The sequence below is a fragment of the Pholcus phalangioides genome, unplaced genomic scaffold (assembly GCF_987345545.1).
Source record: "Pholcus phalangioides strain wild (caught in Gottingen) unplaced genomic scaffold, Ppha-v1.0 ptg000030l_1, whole genome shotgun sequence".
NCBI lineage: Eukaryota > Metazoa > Arthropoda > Arachnida > Araneae > Pholcidae > Pholcus > Pholcus phalangioides.
Window position 1 is genome coordinate 583,405 of NW_028301620.1, and position 19,193 is coordinate 602,597.

Genomic DNA, 19,193 nt, shown 5'->3' on the forward strand with positions numbered 1-19,193 from the left:
TTTCTAAGGCTCGGACATAACCACGACTAAGGGAATTAATAGAAAAAAATGAAAGCATTACTCACGGTCCGGTTTCACCTTTGCCAGGGCCCGGTACCGACCTCCATCCTAATATGCGTACATTCATCTTAACTAAACCCCGTAACTTCTCCAACTCCCAATCCCATCTCGTCTGTAATCACCACAAAATTCGTTAATCGCGACAGTACCCAATTGTCCGGGGAAAATATGTTGTAAAAATTTTGTATGTTTTTTTTTGTTTTTTTCTTTGACACAAAATAAAGCGTTCCGGACTCTGCCACGAAGCTGGGCTGGAAGAGATCTCGGCAACGGGATAAGTCCAGTGGCAAAGTTCTGGCGTTCATTCATTCATTCATTCATTCATTCATCCAGGGCCCGGTACCGGCCAGTGTGTGACCAAATGAGTAACCAAGGAAGAGTGCAAGCATGTGAGTGACCATGAGCGTGACCTAGAAGCATATTTACTGGGAGCGGAGGGGGAGGGGTATGAGTGAGCTGTAGCCTAGGGCGGCATATTTGAAAAATGAGTGGTCAATAAAATTAGGCAAGAATGGAAAAGGGCAGCAAAATTTACGTAGCCCGCAAGCGACAAAGCCCTAAATCCGCCTCTGGTCACAACACAAAAGAACATCAAATCATGCAAAAAACACGTGAATCATGTGTTGGAATGTCTGGCGGAATCTCAAGCCTCACTTGATAAAATGTGCGCATTTCGACTGCGGTGTTTTCCCATGCTTCCTAAGGAGGAGGGAGATTGCGGGAATGTCTTTTCTTTTGTTACCGAAGCATAGAAGTATCGACGAGAAAAATATTACACCCGTTTTCATCGTTCTAACGTCGACGATGTCATACGTCAATGGTATTGACATCATTCAAATCGCGGTTAAAGAAAAGACCGATCACCCGTGAGAACTTTGCGATGCAAAAATGCTGCCGACATTTCCTGCAAAAGGGCATTTCATTTCCGCATTTTATTTCAATGGAAACAAATTTCTCGCAGAGAGAAGAAATAGCTTCGAGAGAAAGAGTTTTTTTGTTTCTGAAATACGTTTTGCGTTGTTTTTTCCCACTCCCTTCATAAATGCGAAAGAAGTGTGGACAAAACGAAACATGCTGTTACCAATTGCATGAAACCCACTAAAGTCAAGTTTCAAAATGCCCAACGAGGTGGCTGAGAAAAATATACCAATAACAAAACTTGTTATTGGTATTTATCAATTATATTAATGACATTTTATTAACTTATTCATCAGTTATATATATATACTGCATATATATATATATATTTTTATTAATTTTGGAACTACTTTCTATATTTTTAAAATAATTTCTTTTACCAATTATTTATTTATTTATTTTTGATAAACTCACACAAAGGCTGTTAATGAGAGAAGTGCGAACGAGTCGATGTCAGGAAGAAGACTATTTATTATATAAAACAGGACAAAATATACAAGCGCACACACACACCTACGCAGATAACTAGAAACGACCGGTTCATGGACATGCAGCGTCATCTATACTCATACATATTTAACATAAACTTGTGAGATTACATTTATAACACCCACCCTTAATCGCACATTTCAAAAAAACATGCATAAGTTCAGACAATACAAATTTGGTCAATACTTTTGTGAGCATATCAGCAATTCAGTACGAACATATTCAATTTGAATATTATTTTCTTTGATGACATCACGTGCAAACTTGAACTCGATGTCCAAGTGATTTAGCCTACCATGACTATTCTCATCTTACACATTTAATGCAAGATTGATAACCTTCATATACAATACGTTTTTGAACTTCTGTTTCGGTGGAAGACAAAGGAATACGCTTTTGCTTCTTGCACGACCACGATATAGGACAGTAATTTATCATAATAACATTACCTGAGACTGATTTTCTATCATTGGGATTTGCTCATTGACATGAACAGACAACTTCAAAACAGGGGAATCGTTTATTTTATATTTCATATTTTCATGTTAACCGTTCCCTTTTCAAAGCACTAAAGGCAACGTCAGTTGGATGCTCTTGGAGCTGACTCAAACAATTGACAGCAAACAAAGAACCTACGATCCTTCGAACAAATGCTCATTCATGAAATTAGCAGATGTTGATTTTGGTTCCATTGGAACAGCACTGGGTTTGCATTCATTCATATTAAATTTCTGTTACAATCTTAAAATATAGGATTTCTGATCAAGATATAAATAATCAGAAGAAAGTTTCGCATATGAATACCTAAGAATTCTGTTGCTAATTCGCATTTTGACACTTCAAATTCTTTCGACAACGAATCAATAATTATTTTAAGCTCCTTATCATCTGAGCCGGCAATTAACAAATCATCAACATACAAAGCAATGATAATTTTCTTAGCATCATTAAAATTTCGGATAAAAATACACGGTTCAGAAATAGATTGAACGAAACCTACTTTGACCACGAAGTTGACAAATTTCTGATACCACTGGCGTGGACGCTGTCTCAATCCGAAGAGATTTTTCTTCAGCTTGCACTCCCAGCCACTGTCGTCGTCGTATTCCTGAGATCCATGAGATCCATGTAGATCACTTCATTTAAGTCGCCGTTCAAGAACGCGGCTTTCACATCTAACACAAACACATGTAGATTCTCTTGAAGTATCATGACGAGTACAAGTCGCAAAGGCGAGATATCGATGACTAGCGAATATGTTTCTTTGTAAGCCAGTCCTTTCTGCAGGAAGCCGCGATTGCAAGCACAAAGCTTGCAATCGCGTTTCTTTCTGCAGACCCACTTGCATGAGATTGATTGCTTTCCTCTAGGAATTTCCTCCAGAGTCCACACGTCGTTCTTGATAATGCATTTCATCTCTTCGTCTATTATGGCTTGCTTCCAGGGTCTCTGTTTCTCCTTCGAAAGACATTGAATATCGTTGCAGTCAAGCGTTTCTTAACAGACAATCATTGACATATAGGCATCAGGATACCGGATCGGTCGTTTCGTTTCCCTTTCGGATGTTCTTCTTCGTTCTGGTGTGGCATGATCGATTTCGTCATTTTCCTTCTTTGTTGGATTGCCATCACTGTCCTGAGAAGAGAAATTATCTTTCACGATTGCATCATCGTTCGGGTCGTCTATGTTGTCATCGATGACGGCCTTATTTTTTCATTAAATTTCACATTTCTGGAGACCATGATACGTTTCATCTCTGGATCCATGAGTCGATATCCCATTGAAGAGTATCCAACGAAAATCATTTTCTTCGATCTCTCATCCAGTTTCTTTCTTAGATTTGCAGGAGTTGGTATGTACGCGCTACATCCAAAATCTCGAATATTGCTTAGATCAAGATCAGATCCCAACTTCAGTTTGTACGGTGTACAGTTCTTTAAGGTATTGCTGGGAATTCGATTATTCAAGTACGCAGCAGCTCGAATCGCTTCACCCCACATTTATTTTGGCAAGTTGGCTTCAAAGATGAGGGACGCTCTTTGTCCAACAAAGTTCGATTCGCTCGTTCAGCAACTCTGTTTGACATTAGAGTATATAAGGAGAAGCAGGATCAATGGTGATACCATTTTCTATTGCATAACGAACAAGTTTACTTTTCACATATTAGCTGGGAATATCACATCTTATTTTCTTCACAGAAGTATCAGCTTCAGAAATTTTATCAGTTCTGTAGGAACCTCACTTTTCTTTTTCAGCAATCGAACCTCCATGAATCGTGAGTAATCGTCAATGAAAGTGATGAAATATTTCTCAACCGCGTGGGTCGCTGGAGTGATCGGGAAACAAACAAACATGTGTGCACCGTCACCATAGGTTCGGTTTCTCTTTTTCTTGGTCCTTTCCCAATCGGTTCAGCGCTTTGTTTGGAAAATGTAAAGACGTCACAAAATGGAGCTTCAACCGGAAGCCCAGGTTCTTTCACAGATGAGTTTGACAGATGACCCACCCTTCGATGCCACAGTTTGTCATTACATTCGGCAACATACGATGAAGATATGCGAGGAGAGAAACCACTTACATACTGTCCCTTTGCTGTTGAGTTGAGCTATGATGAAACTTTGATTTTCCCTCCAGACACGAACACCGCTTTCTGAGAATATAACCGCAAATCCAGCTGCGTGAATTTGTTTCACAGACATCAGCTCACCGTTGAGGTCTGGAAAATACAGCATGTTGTCCAGGGTCAGGTTTCTCCCGTCAAGTTAACCAACGACGGTTCCAATTTCTTGAATATTCAACCGTTCAGTTTTTGAAGCATAGTCAACAGTTCCATTATATGATGTCATCGAAACCATTCCTGCTTGCTACACATGTATGACGTAGCACCGGAATCCTCGATGAAGAACCCCTGGTTGACACCATCGACAGCGAAAGTCACAGCAGCCGATTCAAACTGCTTAGCAGCTGAATCTTTCCGAAATAAACAATCCCGATTGAAGTGGTTTAAAATAATTGCAAAATACCACTTAAGTAGGCTACAATAAAAAAATTAATTGATCATTCTGTATTGAATGGAATATTATACCATGATTTGAAATACTCTCTAGTCCATCCCATATATAAAGCAGGAGATAGTAATGATTTGACAAATTACAGACCAACATCAATACTTCCCGTCTTCTCAAAAATAATTGAAAAATGTATAAAAAACCAGCTACTCGATTTCCTAAATAGACAAAAAATTTTCTCAACTAACCAATATGGATTTCAAAAAAAAAAAAAAAATACAGAAATGGCGATACTTGATCTAACTAACTATTTAAACAATGGATTCAACAATAATAAATGTTCCATAACTATGTTCCTAGATTTGAAAAGAGCATTCGATTCAATTTGGACATTTTAACAAATAAACTATTTGAAATAGGAGTGAGAGGAAACATACTTGAATGGTTTAAATCATATTATTGCAACAGGAAACAAGCAGTTGTTATTCAAAAAGTTAGTACTTTTCAAGAAGTGAAAAAGGGGCACCTCAGGGTTCTGTTTTGATCTTATTTTTGATATATATAAATGATTTATGTAACTTGAGACTGAATGGAAAAATTATAATATTTGCCGATGATACAGTGCTTTATGTAGAAGATACTGATACAGCAAATTCAATTAGAAAAGTAGAAGATGATCTCTAACAAAAATATTAATATCTGCTTAATTAAATATAAATTAAAACTTAACACTCAAAAAACAAAATTTATTTATACGAAGACAAGAAACATAAATTATAACACAAACATACATCTAAGAAAGCTGTCCTCTGTTTTGCACGACGTCATACCCTTTGTTCGAAAAAAGCGTGTTTGTACATCGCACCCTCTATGGTTCACGGATAGCGTGCGTAACCTTTATCTTGAAAAGAAGAGCATTCAGAGAGTATAAAAGTGGACGTGAAATAATTAAGGCAAGAGGGCCTGGGTTCAAGAGTCCCGGCGGAGACAAGTTGACTTTTTTTTCCGAGTTCACCTCAGCATAATATCCAGAAAATAAAATGTTTCCTTGATATCTTGGGCTGAGAAAAAGCCATCTATCTTTCTAGGTATCAAGTACCAAAACGAAATAAAACATTCTATAAAAAGAGCTTTTGCTTTTCCTTCATTGCCCCTAATATATTAAACATTTTTCACACTGAAAATCAATGTAATAGTAATAAAAACATAAATCATTTGATTTTTGACTTCGTCAGACGCATAGATTACGAAACCATTTAGATGAAAGTATTGAACAAAGCTGCATTAAGAGTCCTTTCAAGCGGCTTTGGTATTGAAAGAGCAAAAGAGTATAATAATAAAGAAAAGAAGTAATGTACGATGGTTGTATTACATTGAGCTTCACGAAAAGCAACTTAATTGTGAACATTATTCAGATATATACAACTTGTAGATAAGCGAAAATACATTTGAACACATATATAACAAATATAATAGTGCTGTTGCAAGAGAAAGAAAAAAATATTCTATAATTTATTTTTATCTATTTAGTCCTGCTGGAAGGACTTTTCAGTCCCTGAGGCTACAAAGCACCCATAGCACTTCGGTTTATATTTCTGAAATTTCGGCTGTTTCCTTTCTTCTTGGAAACACCGAAAGCAGCATCACAGTTCGATGCAACATTTTTCTGGATCGGCTGTCCTTTCGATGTGCTTTGCTCCAGCATCAGTATTTCAGCATCAACGAGTCTTTTTGTCACGAATTCCAGACTTAGATTGTCACTAGGCTTATTTTCTATCGCTGACTTGATTGCATCATATTCCGCTGGTAATGATATGAGAAGATAAACTACAACGTCCGCTTCATCCACTTTCGCCCCCGCGAATGTCATCTCGTTTAGAATCCGGAGTTCGTCAATGTGTTGACGCATCGAACATTCGCGTTTCTTTTTCACGATAGCGAGCCTCTTAAGACATGAAATCTGACTCACCGTTCCATCCTTCGAGTACGTGGATTTCAGATCGTTGTTCAGTCATGAACATCAACACCTTGTCGCAGGCCGTTTTATAAGAAATTTAAACTTTTGGGGCACTAGAGAAAAAAGGGCACTCGAAGCGGAATAAGTTTCTCGTACAAATGGCATTGCAGACGAAAATGTTAAATTTTAATAAAATTAACATTAATAAATTATTTATTAATAAAAATATCAACTAATAAAATTATTAATTATTGAACTCATTAATTAATTAAAACTCTCAGTGTGTGTAATGTTGTTAATGATTCAATTTTTTAAATTAATCCAAATACAAATACAACGCCACAACAGGCAAATTGCCCAACGAGGTGGCTGACTTAAGAACATCATGGATCCCCGAGCCATTTTTTGGAGGCCCTACCTACTACTACACCACAAATGCACCCCGCCCACACCCAACCCCCGCGGAACCCCCCAACGAATCGGTACATGCTGGAATGTACGTGTAGTGAAACCTGACGTGAAGTTTTGTTGTTTCTCTGTAATGCTTGTTATGTGTAGTGCTGCCATTTGCCAACAGTTTTTCTAACTATGAGTGAAGTGTTATGATTGAATTATAATTAATAACATTAATTCTCTATTAATGTTATTAATTATTAAAATTATTAAGTAATCTAATCAAAATTATTACATTTATTTCATATTGACATCCAAAGAAATAAAAACATCTATTTTCATGATTTACCATTGGTAGCAAGTAGAACAGAACAAGCTAGGCTCAGTCACCACGGCTATATAAACTCCATGCCACAAGGGGTGTGGTCCAGTGCCGTCTTAAGTCGTGGGCTCACCCGGACATATCCCGGGGGCATCACATAAATAATAGCTGGTTAAAATTTGAGAGAAATTTCTAGGTAGAGCTTTAGAAAAATCAGTTGGCCCGGGGGCCCATGATGCTCTTAAGACGGCTCTGATGTGGCAGTTGAGTAATAAGTCCCATTGACTTAAATATTAATGAGATAATATACTAGAGAAGAAAATGGAACAAACATTGCATAACATATGCGAAACCGGGAGGGCGGAGATGAATAAACTTGAAAAAAAAACATAGCAAGAAATCTATCAGAAGTTTACAGAGCGAGCTGCAATCAAAAATTGGAGGTAAATCATAATGGGGGGTAATGACGCATTGTGCTGGCATTGATTCAAAACAATAGGAAAAAAACGCGAGGTAGAAAATAATTGCATGTCCAAAATGAAGCAATGTGAAATTGTATAGCATATGCAGAAGAAGGAGTATATAAATATTTGCAAAAATATATACATTAAGGTACGCTAGGAGCGTAGAAAAACAAACATTTTTTAAGATTGTTGAGATTTTCTCGGTTGTGCTTCTTCAGAATAAAAAGGACAAGTAAAGAGACATTTTTCTTCAGCCGAAGTTGTCTCTCCATTGAGTAAAGGATTAATCAAGAGGACTCATATTTCCTTGAAATATCTTGTTTAATATGCTTTGACACTAAATAATAACATATACGTTCACAAAAATATAAAGCATCTTTGCTGCTTTTCAGAACAGTTGCAGCAACGAACAACTGGAGAAAATAAAAAAGGGCGACCGCTTCGTTTGCGTTCTCAAGCAACAACAACAAAAAAACAACAGGGTTTAAAATCTAAACTAATCGCACCACGTTCAGACCCCTAGATCCCAGGGGGTGTGGTGCCATGTAGAAGGCGAAGAAAACGCTCAGAAATGCAACATATATAATATCACCCTGTACAGTAATTTTTTTCTGTAAAAGTAAAACGACACTACAACGATACACGATATAACAATAAATCTCTATATAACGATATTTTTTTTCGGGTTTGGAAATGCCCATACTTTAATGTTAAACTGCTATTTCTCGATATAGCAATAATCCCTCTTCAATCATACTTTTTCTTGGTCCGCAGAGTATTGGTGTATCGAGATTTTACTGTTGCAAGATTCATCCTGGGCCTTCGGGCTGGAGCCCTGTCTAGCCGTGCGCGTGTGTGTGAGGGAGGTCTGACCCGAGCTGACAACACAAAACATTTGAGATTGATGGCAGGCTTAGTAATTAATTCTAGCTCATAGGGAGATAGACTTGAAAGTTTGGGGGGGGGGGGAGACACGATGATGAGGATGATGTCAATTGTTGATATATACACATATACATTAGATCAGACGACTCCACCTTTAACACTGGAGGGGGAAAGCCCCCCCCCCCCGCAGCTCAATGTTGAAAACAGTGGGGGGGAAAATTCACATTTCAATCAAATCAAAAATTGTAAAGTTTTTCAAAAAAGAGATTCATCTCTTCATCGAAAACAACTAGAAACCGGACTTAAAACAAACAGAATTAATTTTAATCATTATTTGAATGACCGTACGTCTCATATTTCCCGGAACATTCCTATATTTTCACGCTAATTAATAATAGACTACTAGTACACAGGAAATTTTTTGAAAAGGACTAGACAAACAACTAGAAACTAGATGGGTTATTTTTCCTCCAAATGGCCAAGAAAAACCCCAGACATAGTTGGAAAATAACTAAGTTGTCAACACAGTTGTAGCTTGAGCAGGCACTAAAGAAACACGAGCAAACACTTAAACTTTAGAATGGAAAATAAAAAAAAGAAAAGATTCTACCTTTTTTCCGATGTTAAAATGTAGATGTTGATTTCTAACTTTTTTCAATGATAACAAGAAAAGAATCCAAAAGAACACAAGCAGAGATGAAAAGCAAATATTCAATTTAAAAAAAGATCTGAACAAAAAGTAATTTTACACGAGTCCGCATTTGCTAATAATCAGTTCTCAACATGAAATTCCTGGTAATAAATAATCTTAAATTTCATCTTACGTTATAAAGCTTCTAGACAGGCGTTGGCATATGATACCCAGGTATTGATTAGTATTTTTTTATAGTTAGTTATTACTGTATGGCCCCGCTTGAGAGTGGCCATTGGCTAGCTTCACCACAAAGAGATACTCCGACAGACCAGACACAACCCGGGCTCTGTCCCTCCCGGGATATAAGCCGTGCTGGTTAATAAAAGTGATACCAACAGCACGCGGTGTTCCCAGGTGGTCACCCTCCCAAGTACTAACCGCGCCCGATGCTGCTTAACTTCGGTGATCGGACGAGAACCGGTGTTTTCAACATGGTATGGCCGTTGGCACGCAAAGAGATACTGTCACCAACACATTACCCAAAGACAGACGTCATGCCATTTTCTCCCCTTCCCCCTCTAATTTTTACAAACATTTGAGATTCAATAGTGACGGAATCACTCTTAAAGTATTAAATACTCACATATAGTGCGGTTCAGTATACACATTTCATTTCATTCCGTGCACCGCCCAGGATCTATCGACCATTGTCAATTTTAGCCATTGCCCCGGATGAGGGGGCTGGGCGATGTCGGGTGCTTTATTATGCATATAAAATATAAAATACATGAACATTGAATATAAAAACACATTAAAAAAAAAAAAAAGTATATACAGATTTAAATATTTCTATTATACAATATACAATTTATTCCGATGAGCTCTTTTGATGTCCTTTCCATCTTTATTGAACCCGAGCCCCCGTTCCTCTCTGTGGCCAAGCGCCAGGTCCTGGACCATGTCTTCCCTCGTTGGCTTGTTGGCTAGTGTGAGCCCTTCGTGTCACATTGGTCCGACCAGGTGCCAGGTCCTTCAGCATGAGGGGAGGGGGTTGTTCGATTATTCAAAAGCTCCTCAGCTTTTGGTTGGGTGCTTCACAGTTTAAACACTGATCATTGGGACTTTGTTTCTTGATTACTCTTTCACTGGATCATCCTATTTGAAGTCAGAGTCAGAGTCTTCCCATATTTCGACCGCTTCTTCTATCTCCGATTGCTCTCCCTCTGTGTCGTATTCTTCGTCTTCTAATTCTTCTATTTCCTGGGAGAGTACCCTATCGACGCTGTCTTCGGCTTCTGCCCTTGCTCTCAGTCTTTCGCTCCTCCTCAGTTGTTGCGTTTCATGTGGAGTCTGGATGGTCTCATCCCTCTTGGTGTGGAGATGTTCCTGGTTGGCCTCTAGGAATTTAACCAGGTCCTTGATGGTTTCCAGGGCTTTTCCATCTCTCTCCATCCTTTTGAACCATTCATGCTCCAACTGAGGGAGCGGCTTAACCAGGTGGAACTCTGAGGTCTTTTCGCACTCTGTTGCGTAATGCAATGGGCTTCCGACTCCTCCACACAGGCACTTGTCATTGTTTGAGATCCCGAGGCGGAGGAAGTGGGTGGGGAACGGCCCGTGGCCCGAGAAGAATATCGTCTTCTCTCTGCTCCAAGATCTCTCTCTCCACTGTATTTTTGGCAGGATCCTATGGATTAACTTCCCATGTGTGGCGGGGTGGTCCCAGAATTTCTGCCACTCTCCAAGGATGTGAATCTTTATTATCCTTTTTGCAGTCGCTGCTGGAATCTTCTTTTCCAGGAGGATCGTACGGTTCAAGGTTGCTGCCTTGGCCAATCGGTCCGCCTCCTCGTTCCCTTTTTCTCCGACATGGCCACGAACCCAGTTCAATTGGATGTTTGGATTTTTTAATAGAGCCCTGCGGACGGTCCTGGCGTCCTCGTGTCTCGTGAGGGGGTCTCTTATGGCTTCCAGGCTGGATCGGCTGTCTGTGTATACTTTGGACTGGGTCGTTGTGTTTTCCAAGCTGCTTACCGCTTCTCTTAGAGCGAAGAGCTCCGCCTGGAAAATCGTGCACCCTGTCAATATTCTCTTCTTCCACTTCTGGGTTACTACGTCATCCTCGTATCTCACGAAGGCAGCACCCGTTCCATCCTGGGTTTTAGAACCGTCTGTGAATATGGTGGTTCCTTCGTATGAGATAGGGCCCGTTTCTTCCAGGGTGATGATCTGGCTCTCCTGGATGTCCGTGGCGGGGTGCACATCCCAGCCTATCCTTCTCTGCTCTAGCTCACTCCACTGGTATTGGGCCTCCCCCAGACTAATGTTCCTCTTGAGTCTTGTCACCATGGCTGCTTTGGCCACATACTCCGTCTGAAGACTCAGTGGGGGAACTCCTGCGATGGCCTGCATGGCTGCTTTTGACGTCTTGTGGTAGGCTCTTGTGAGAAGGTGCAGGAAACCTCCCTGCAGGCTGTCCAGCTGCCTCTTAAGCTTCTCTGATGGGTCCTGGTACCACGCAGCAGCTCCGTATGTTATTATCTTGATAGCCACCTGGTCGTACAATATCCTTCTGAGCTTCTGCGTTAGTCCCCATCTTGGGCCTGCCATGCTCGCCAATGTTTGAAGGTTAGCGTTCGCCTTGGCTCCCTGGATTTTTACGTGTGATATCCAGTCCAGGTCTTTGTCCAGAGTGGCCCCAAGATATTTCATCGTCTTCTTCCATGGGATCCTGGTTCCCTTCATCCTTATCTTGGGTCTCTTGATTCTTGAACTGTACCACAGGTAAGAACTCTTCTCGATTGCCGGCTCCAGATCGTTGTTGTGTAGCCAATTGGCCATCTGATCCAGAGTCCTGGTGGCCTTTCCTTCCATCTCTTTCCATTTCTCTGTGGCCATGACTATGAGTATGTCGTCAGCAAAGGCCTGGACTCGTACTCCCTCTTCCCAGGACTGTTTAAGTAGGCCGTCCACCGTGACGTTCCACATAAGGGGGCCCGAGCACGAGCCCTGCGGACTACCTCTCGTTTGGTCATGTTCCACGAGCTCACCTCCCAGCTCCATGCCCACTTTCCTGTCTTTCAGGAGATGCATCAAAGTCTGTGTTAGATCTTGTGGTGCGGGAATCTGGGCAAAGATCTTTCTCAGGTTGGTGTACCGAAGTGCATCGAATGCGCCCTTGATGTCGATGGACACCAGCGCCACGTGCTTTCCTTGTGTCCTGGCTTCCTTGATGTTGTCGACAACGTCACAGAGTGCTTCGTCCGCCGATCTCCCCATTCTAAAACCATATTGGTTCTGGTGCAAGTATTGGTGTCTCTCCAAATGGTACATCACCCTCTGGACTAGGATCCTTTCCAGAATCTTTCCGGCATGTGGGAGCAGGGTGATTGGACGATACGACTTTATGTCGTCCACTGGCTTTCCTTGCTTTAGGATCAGAATAACCTTTCCTCTCTTGAAGACCTTGGGAAATCTCCTCAGCTCCAGACACTTGTTGTAAAGCGTGGTCAGGAGCTCCGGGTGCTTGCCATTAATCGCCTTCAATATGGGCACGGTAAGCCCGTCCGGGCCCGGAGCCTTCTTGTTACCTGTCCTACTCAGCGACCGCTGTACTTCCTTCTGGGTGATGTTCGGTTCCATCGGGCCAATGGGGGGCTCTTGCTGGTTCTGGCCCCTTCCTTCCTCCTCGTCTGCTTCTCTTCCCAGCTCCGCCTCATCAGTCGGGTACAGGGTTCTGAGTTGCCTGGCTATAGCCTCTTCCATCGTCTGGTCTTCTTCTCTCATGATGATCTGGGCCGTGTTTTCTCTTCTCTTGGCCGTCACTCTGTAGACGTTGCCGAAAGCATCCGTGGCCTTTTCACAGTACTGACGCCATCCTTCAGTCTTCGCTTTCCTGGGCATCTTTGTGTACTGTGCCTGGTATTTCTTGAATTCGATGCACCTGGTTGTCTGGAGTTCTTCTTCTTTCGCCCTCTTCCATCGCCTGTGTCTGGCTCGCAGGTGCTTCCTCTCTGTTTCGAGTTGCTGCGTCCACCAAGGTGCCACTTTCTTGGTTGGTGGTTCTTTCCTTGCCAGAGTCTTGTCCGCCATTTCTCTGAGGCAGTCTAGGACCTTTTCAGCGGCTTCGTCGAGAGTTTCTCCGTTGTCCGCTCTCATGATCCTTCGCAGGAGCTTAGGGATCTGGGCCGCCACCCTCTTGACAAATTTTTCCAGTCTCCTGATGGACGAGCTATACCTGGGTTTTGGGGGTACAAGACCTTCCGTACGCCACTGGAAGTGGATGTATTTGTGAGAACCATGGGTGACTTCATCTCCGACATGCCATCTTTCCAGTTCTCCGGTGTCCTTCCAGAACGTCTGGTCCGGGGTTCAGTATACACAGAAACACTCATAAAACTACAATACAGTGGAACACTCCTTAATACGACTTTTATTCATTTACTCATTCATTACTCATACACGTTTGACTTCGGTCGCAGTTTATTCCTATACATGTTAGTGTTAAAATATTTATTTTCTACGCACAACATCAATTACACGGCGTTTTCATTTCAACTGGAACACCAAAACTCGGTAAAAGTTTCATTTCTGTCAATAGGATTAAAATTTTTTTTGTAGGTAGCAAAAGACGTCACTGAAATGAATATTTTTACTAATATTATCGCCAGAAAAGCCATAATTTTTAGTATGATTGTCAACGAATACGTAATCATTCAGCAAGCCGATGACCCCTTCAAAGTGGGCTCTAAAATAATATGTTTATTGTAAGTTTTTGAGAACTACGGAAACGTGGCGAGCCATAAACAAAATAATTTACATTTGTCGACAGGCAACTATACTAGATGTACAGACCATACTTCTTCTTTGCATACTACATGTTTCTTCCGATTTTTTTTTCCCATTGTGTTAGTGTGTCGTTTTCCAGTGTTACTCCTGAAGCAACTGGTCTGCTGGTGAGAAACAAGTACAATATATGAGTTCGTTTTTTCATTTCTGGTAGAATTTTCTTTGGTTGTGTCTTGCGCTTGCTAGCTGACGGCGTGGAATCAGCTGTTCTCAATTTCTGAAAAAAGAAAAGCCCCCTTCCCTTCTATCTTGAACGTAAAAAATTAAAAATTTCGACAAAAAAAATCTGGATCTATGAAAGAATGAAACTTGTGAAGAAATTAAATATGCCGAGTTTTACTTTCGGAGATGGTTGCAAAAAGAGTATAATAAAAATTCATCTGTAAATATAAACAGTTGATAAGGTTTATATTTACAGATTAATTTGTAAATATTAACAGTTGATAAGGTCATATTAAATAGTTGATAAGTGAACGATAACTCAATCGAAAAAAGTGGACTGTAAACACTTTTAGTAATTTTACGATAATTTTAATTCACAAATATAAACAAATGAACTCGCACGAAATCCCGATCGACGACTTTTATTGTGGTTCTTTCGACTTTATAAGTGGTTCTTTTCGAAGAACCACCTATTCCGTTGCTGTAGTGTACTCAAATATTCTCGATGCCACCTTTTCCAAATGACTTGCACGAATTTCGTTGTTTGTTGCCATCGGTTAAGCCGATTTTCTGGCACCGAAGTCAACTCTGGTTCTGGAAGTGATGGTCTTCCAATAAGAAAATGACCAGGTGTTAGGGCCTCCAAGTCATTTGGGTCTTCTGACATGGCAGATATTGGTCTAGAATTTAGGACTCCTTCTATTTGAATCAAAACAGTAAGAAATTCTTCGTAAGTGAGCCTTGTCTGGCCGATGGTTCGTTTTAAGTGGTATTTGCAAGATTTCACTCCTGCTTCCCAGAGACCACCGATGTTTGGTGTTCGGGGAGGAATGAATTTCTAATCTATGCCAGCCGAGGATAAATAGCCAGCAAGGTCCTCATCTGGTTGAGCTACAATCTTGTAGCTCAACATTTGCTCCCACAAATTTTTTTGCATTATCTGAATACAACTTAACACACTTTCGAAAGTTGCCCTGCGGGTGATTCTGTGGGTGGGTACAAATCAGGTAGGAGCGAATATTAGTGAGTCTCTGTCAGAGTACCGGGATTTACTATTGTGATTCTATTATTATTCAGATGTGGCAGTGATTCTAGTGCTGCCGAGGGGTAGTAGGGGGTATAGGAGTAGGATCCACCAATTCAATATAGGCCTGAAGGACATTTGCTCCTCACTTGGGTCACGTTCTTGGAGCTTCCCACATTTACATTACATAGGTGGCTTCGTTCGGATGGGATCCATCTAAATAAGAAGGGGGTCTGAGAGGTTTACGATAGTCTTAGGTATGGTTTTTTACTCCCAGACCACGTAGTCGGGAATGCGGGTTAGTTAATGATAATCACAACAATACTGATGGGGAATTACCCACCTCTGACTTGGATGGCTCCTCGATTGACACTAAATCACCGGGCAAATTAAAATTGGGAGCCAGGATCTTGGGTAATAAGAACGATTTTTTAGAAACTATGATAGTTGTGGAGGGCTTGGATCTTATAGCCATTACAGAATCTTGGGCAAACGATGGGGATGAATCTTTCTTACACATCTCAGGATACGATACTTTTTTGAGAAATAGATCTGATAGGAAAGGGGGTGGAGTGTTGATATACGTGAAATCCTGTTTGAAGGCTAGAGAGTGTAACGTGCAGAGAAGTGATATTGAAACCATATGGGTTGAACTTGAGAACAAAAGACGTCATAAGCTTATCGTTGGGGTTTGTTACAATCCACCGAATAGGGATCAAAACTACATCGCCAAATTGCATGATGAAATTTCCTACATGTGTAAGCGAAAGAGGGTTCTCATACTAGGGGATTTCAATTACCCAGGTATTGATTGGGAGAACTGGAAATCAGTATGAAAGAGACTTTCTTAAGTTGGTGCTCGAAACTTTTTTGTATCAGCATGTATCAGAAGCCATTAGGGGTACTGCTATTTTGGATTTAGTTCTTACTAGTTCTGAGGATCTAGTTGAACATGTTTCGGTGGGGGAAGAGTTTTCTTCCAGTGATCATCGTATCGTCAGATTTCACTGTAACTTTTCCTCGGGTAAGGTTGATAACAAAAGACTGGTTCCTTGTTTTCGGAGAACTAACTTTGATGTTTTGAGAAGAAGTTTAGCGGAAGTTTTCAAAGACCGGTTGGAATCAGTAGGGGTGGTAAGTCAATGGGAAGAATTTAGTACGAAGCTATCCTCTGTTTTGCACGACGTCATACCCTTTGTTCGAAAAAAGCGTGTTTGTACATCACACCCTGTATGGTTCACGGATAGCGTGCGGAACCTTTACAATGATAATAAAAGAACATTCCGAGAGTATAAAAGTGGACGAGGTGACCTATCATTGTTTACTGATAAAATAAGACTGTTGAAGAAAGCGATAAGGGATAGTAAAAAGGAAGTTGAATCTAGGTTGGCAGATAACATTGGCTCTGACCCAAAATCATTTTTTCGATCCGTCAATAATGGATTTAAGGGGACAGTTGGCCCCCTCTCGATAGGAGGCTCTATGGTAGCGAGCAATGTAGGCATGTGTAGTGCTTTAAATGACTTTTTCGCGTCGGTTTTTAATGGAGATAATGATATTCGATATACGGGTGTTGCAGGGGTAATATTCAAGTAGAAGGCGTGGAGGTCCTGAATCTTCTAAGAAATTTATGTGCAAGCAAAGCACCAGGACCAGATGATATCTATCCCAGGGTCCTCAGGGAATGTGCTAATGAGTTGTTGGGGCCAGTTGCACAGATATACAGGAGTAGTGTTGCTGAGGGTATCGTCCCAAGGGATTGGAGACTTGCTAATATTGTTCCGATATTTAAGAAGGGTAGTAGAGAAGCTGTGTCCAATTATCGTCCAGTGAGTTTGACGAGCTCCCTCCCGAAAATTTTGGAAATTATCATCAAAAGGCAGTTTGTGAAGTGAATAGACGAGAATAATGTATTGTCGGATAATCAGCGTGGGTTCAGGAAGGGAAAGTCATGTGCGACTAATCTCATTTGCTTCTATGATCACGTGACTAAGGCTTTGGGTTAGAGAAAAAATGTCGACGTTGTTTACCTTGATTTCCAGAAGGCATTCGATCGGGTCCAACATGGCAAACTCTTGAAGCGTTTACACGAGATTGGAATTGGGGGCAACTTGCTGAATTGGATAGAATCTTGGTTAAGAGATAGATCGCAACGAGTTATGGTGAACGGGGAATTCTCTTGTTGGACAGACGTCACAAGTGGAGTTCCTCAGGGAAGTGTCCTTGGCCCCATACTTTTTTCACTTTTTATCGACAAACTCGATCAGGGTATCGATGGAATTACTAGCGAATTCGCAGATGATGTGAAGCTAATGGGGGTAATCGGGAATGAAAGCGATAGGGAGTTGCTCCAGACCAACTTAAACAAGATTGCAGCATGGGCAAATGAATGGAGCATGACGTTTAGCGTAGATAAGTGCATGGTCGCTCATTTTCGTTCGAACAACCCACGGTTCTCTTACGAGTTGAATGGTGTCACTATCCCAGATGCAACTAGCGTCACCGATTTGGGAATCCTCATTGACGAGCGACTTAGCTTTTCTGAACATTGTTCAGCGGTGGTCAAAAAATCGAATAGAATTCTTGGTCTCATTTTCAAAAAGGTCTCTTCGCGTTCTCCTAAAGTCATTCTTCCGCTTTTTCGAGGATTAGTTCGTCCTGGACTGGAGTATGCTGTAAGGTTTTGGAGACCATACCTACAGAGGGACATAGAATTGGTTGAAGGGGTGCAGAGAAGAGCTACGCGTGTTCTTATTGGCATACAAGAGATACTTCATTTTTTGAATATGTTTACATTGGATGAACGCAGGTGTCGAGGAGATATGATCGAAGTGTTCAAAATTTTCAACGGGATGGACAGGATGGACCATGAACTTTTAGTACACCGGCAATCGACTGCTTTTACAAGGGGACACCAGTATCGATTGGTGAATATAGCGACCCTTTTTCACCTATGTTTATTATCATCTTCTTTATTATTATTATTATTTATGTCAGTGTGGCAACATGTGTATTTTTATGTAGTCAAAGCCGACTATCATTGTTGTTGTTTACATTCGGCATATCCGTACGTCTGCCACACGCTCCTGCTGTTGAGTTTGTAATAGTTATATAAATTGTAAATAAAACATGTAAATAATTAACAATCGCTATATTCTAAATGTAAGCTAGCCTACCGAACGACGTCGCGCCCACAACGCGTAACAGTGGTGACCTGTTTTTTTGAACATGTGAGATTCAAGTTGCTGTTTCCCTTTCCCGACAACGTTGTTTGTGCTCTGACCGTGAACTTGCGTTTTCGGCTACCGGCGTTTTACGGTTTCCGATGAAAACAGATGCTGTCATCTCACCTTCTGAAGATGTTGTCAAGCATACGGTAGGCTCTTTTTGAACTTTTCTTGATTTGTGTTTCGCAAACGCCACGATGTCAAAGACTCAACCCGAATCGATGGAAATCAACCCAGTCGCGGTAAAAATGCCTTCGTTCTGGCGAAATCGCCCGGAATTGTGGTTCAAACAGATCGAATCGCAATTTTTGCTCTCCAAAATTAGCACTGACTCGACGAAATTTAACTATGTAATTACTAGTTTAGATCAGCAGGAACTCTCGGCCATTTCGGATATCTTAATGAATCCACCGGCTCAAAATAGCTATGATGCCCTGAAAGAGCGGTTGATATCCCAGTATGCCGATTCCGAATCTTCTAAGTTAAAGGCTCTTTTGCAAGGCCTAGTTTTGGGCGACAAGCGCCCGTCACGTTTGTTATTGGAGATGCGCGATTTAGCTGGCAAGCATTTTGATGATAAAATTTTGAAAACATTGTGGTTGCAACAATTGCCAGTAGCTGTTCAGCAGATATTAGCCGTAAGCACTGACGACTTGCCGAAGCTTGCGGAGATAGCAGACGGCATATTGCACGTTACCAAGCCCACGGAAGTCAGTTCGGTCCAGCCATGTCCAATCGATACCAGATTAGATGAGATCTGCACTCGCCTGCCTAGATTAGAAACTAAACCTCATGGTCAGCG

General features: G+C 41.1%; 1 non-coding gene across 1 annotated transcript; it reads right to left on the reverse strand.

Moving 5' to 3' along the window:
• Positions 1 to 9,519: 9,519 nt before the first annotated feature.
• On the reverse strand, positions 9,520 to 9,638 carry LOC149067414 (5S ribosomal RNA). The gene has a single exon (XR_016195362.1). It is a non-coding gene; the product is annotated as a 5S ribosomal RNA (ribosomal RNA).
• Positions 9,639 to 19,193: the final 9,555 nt, after the last annotated feature.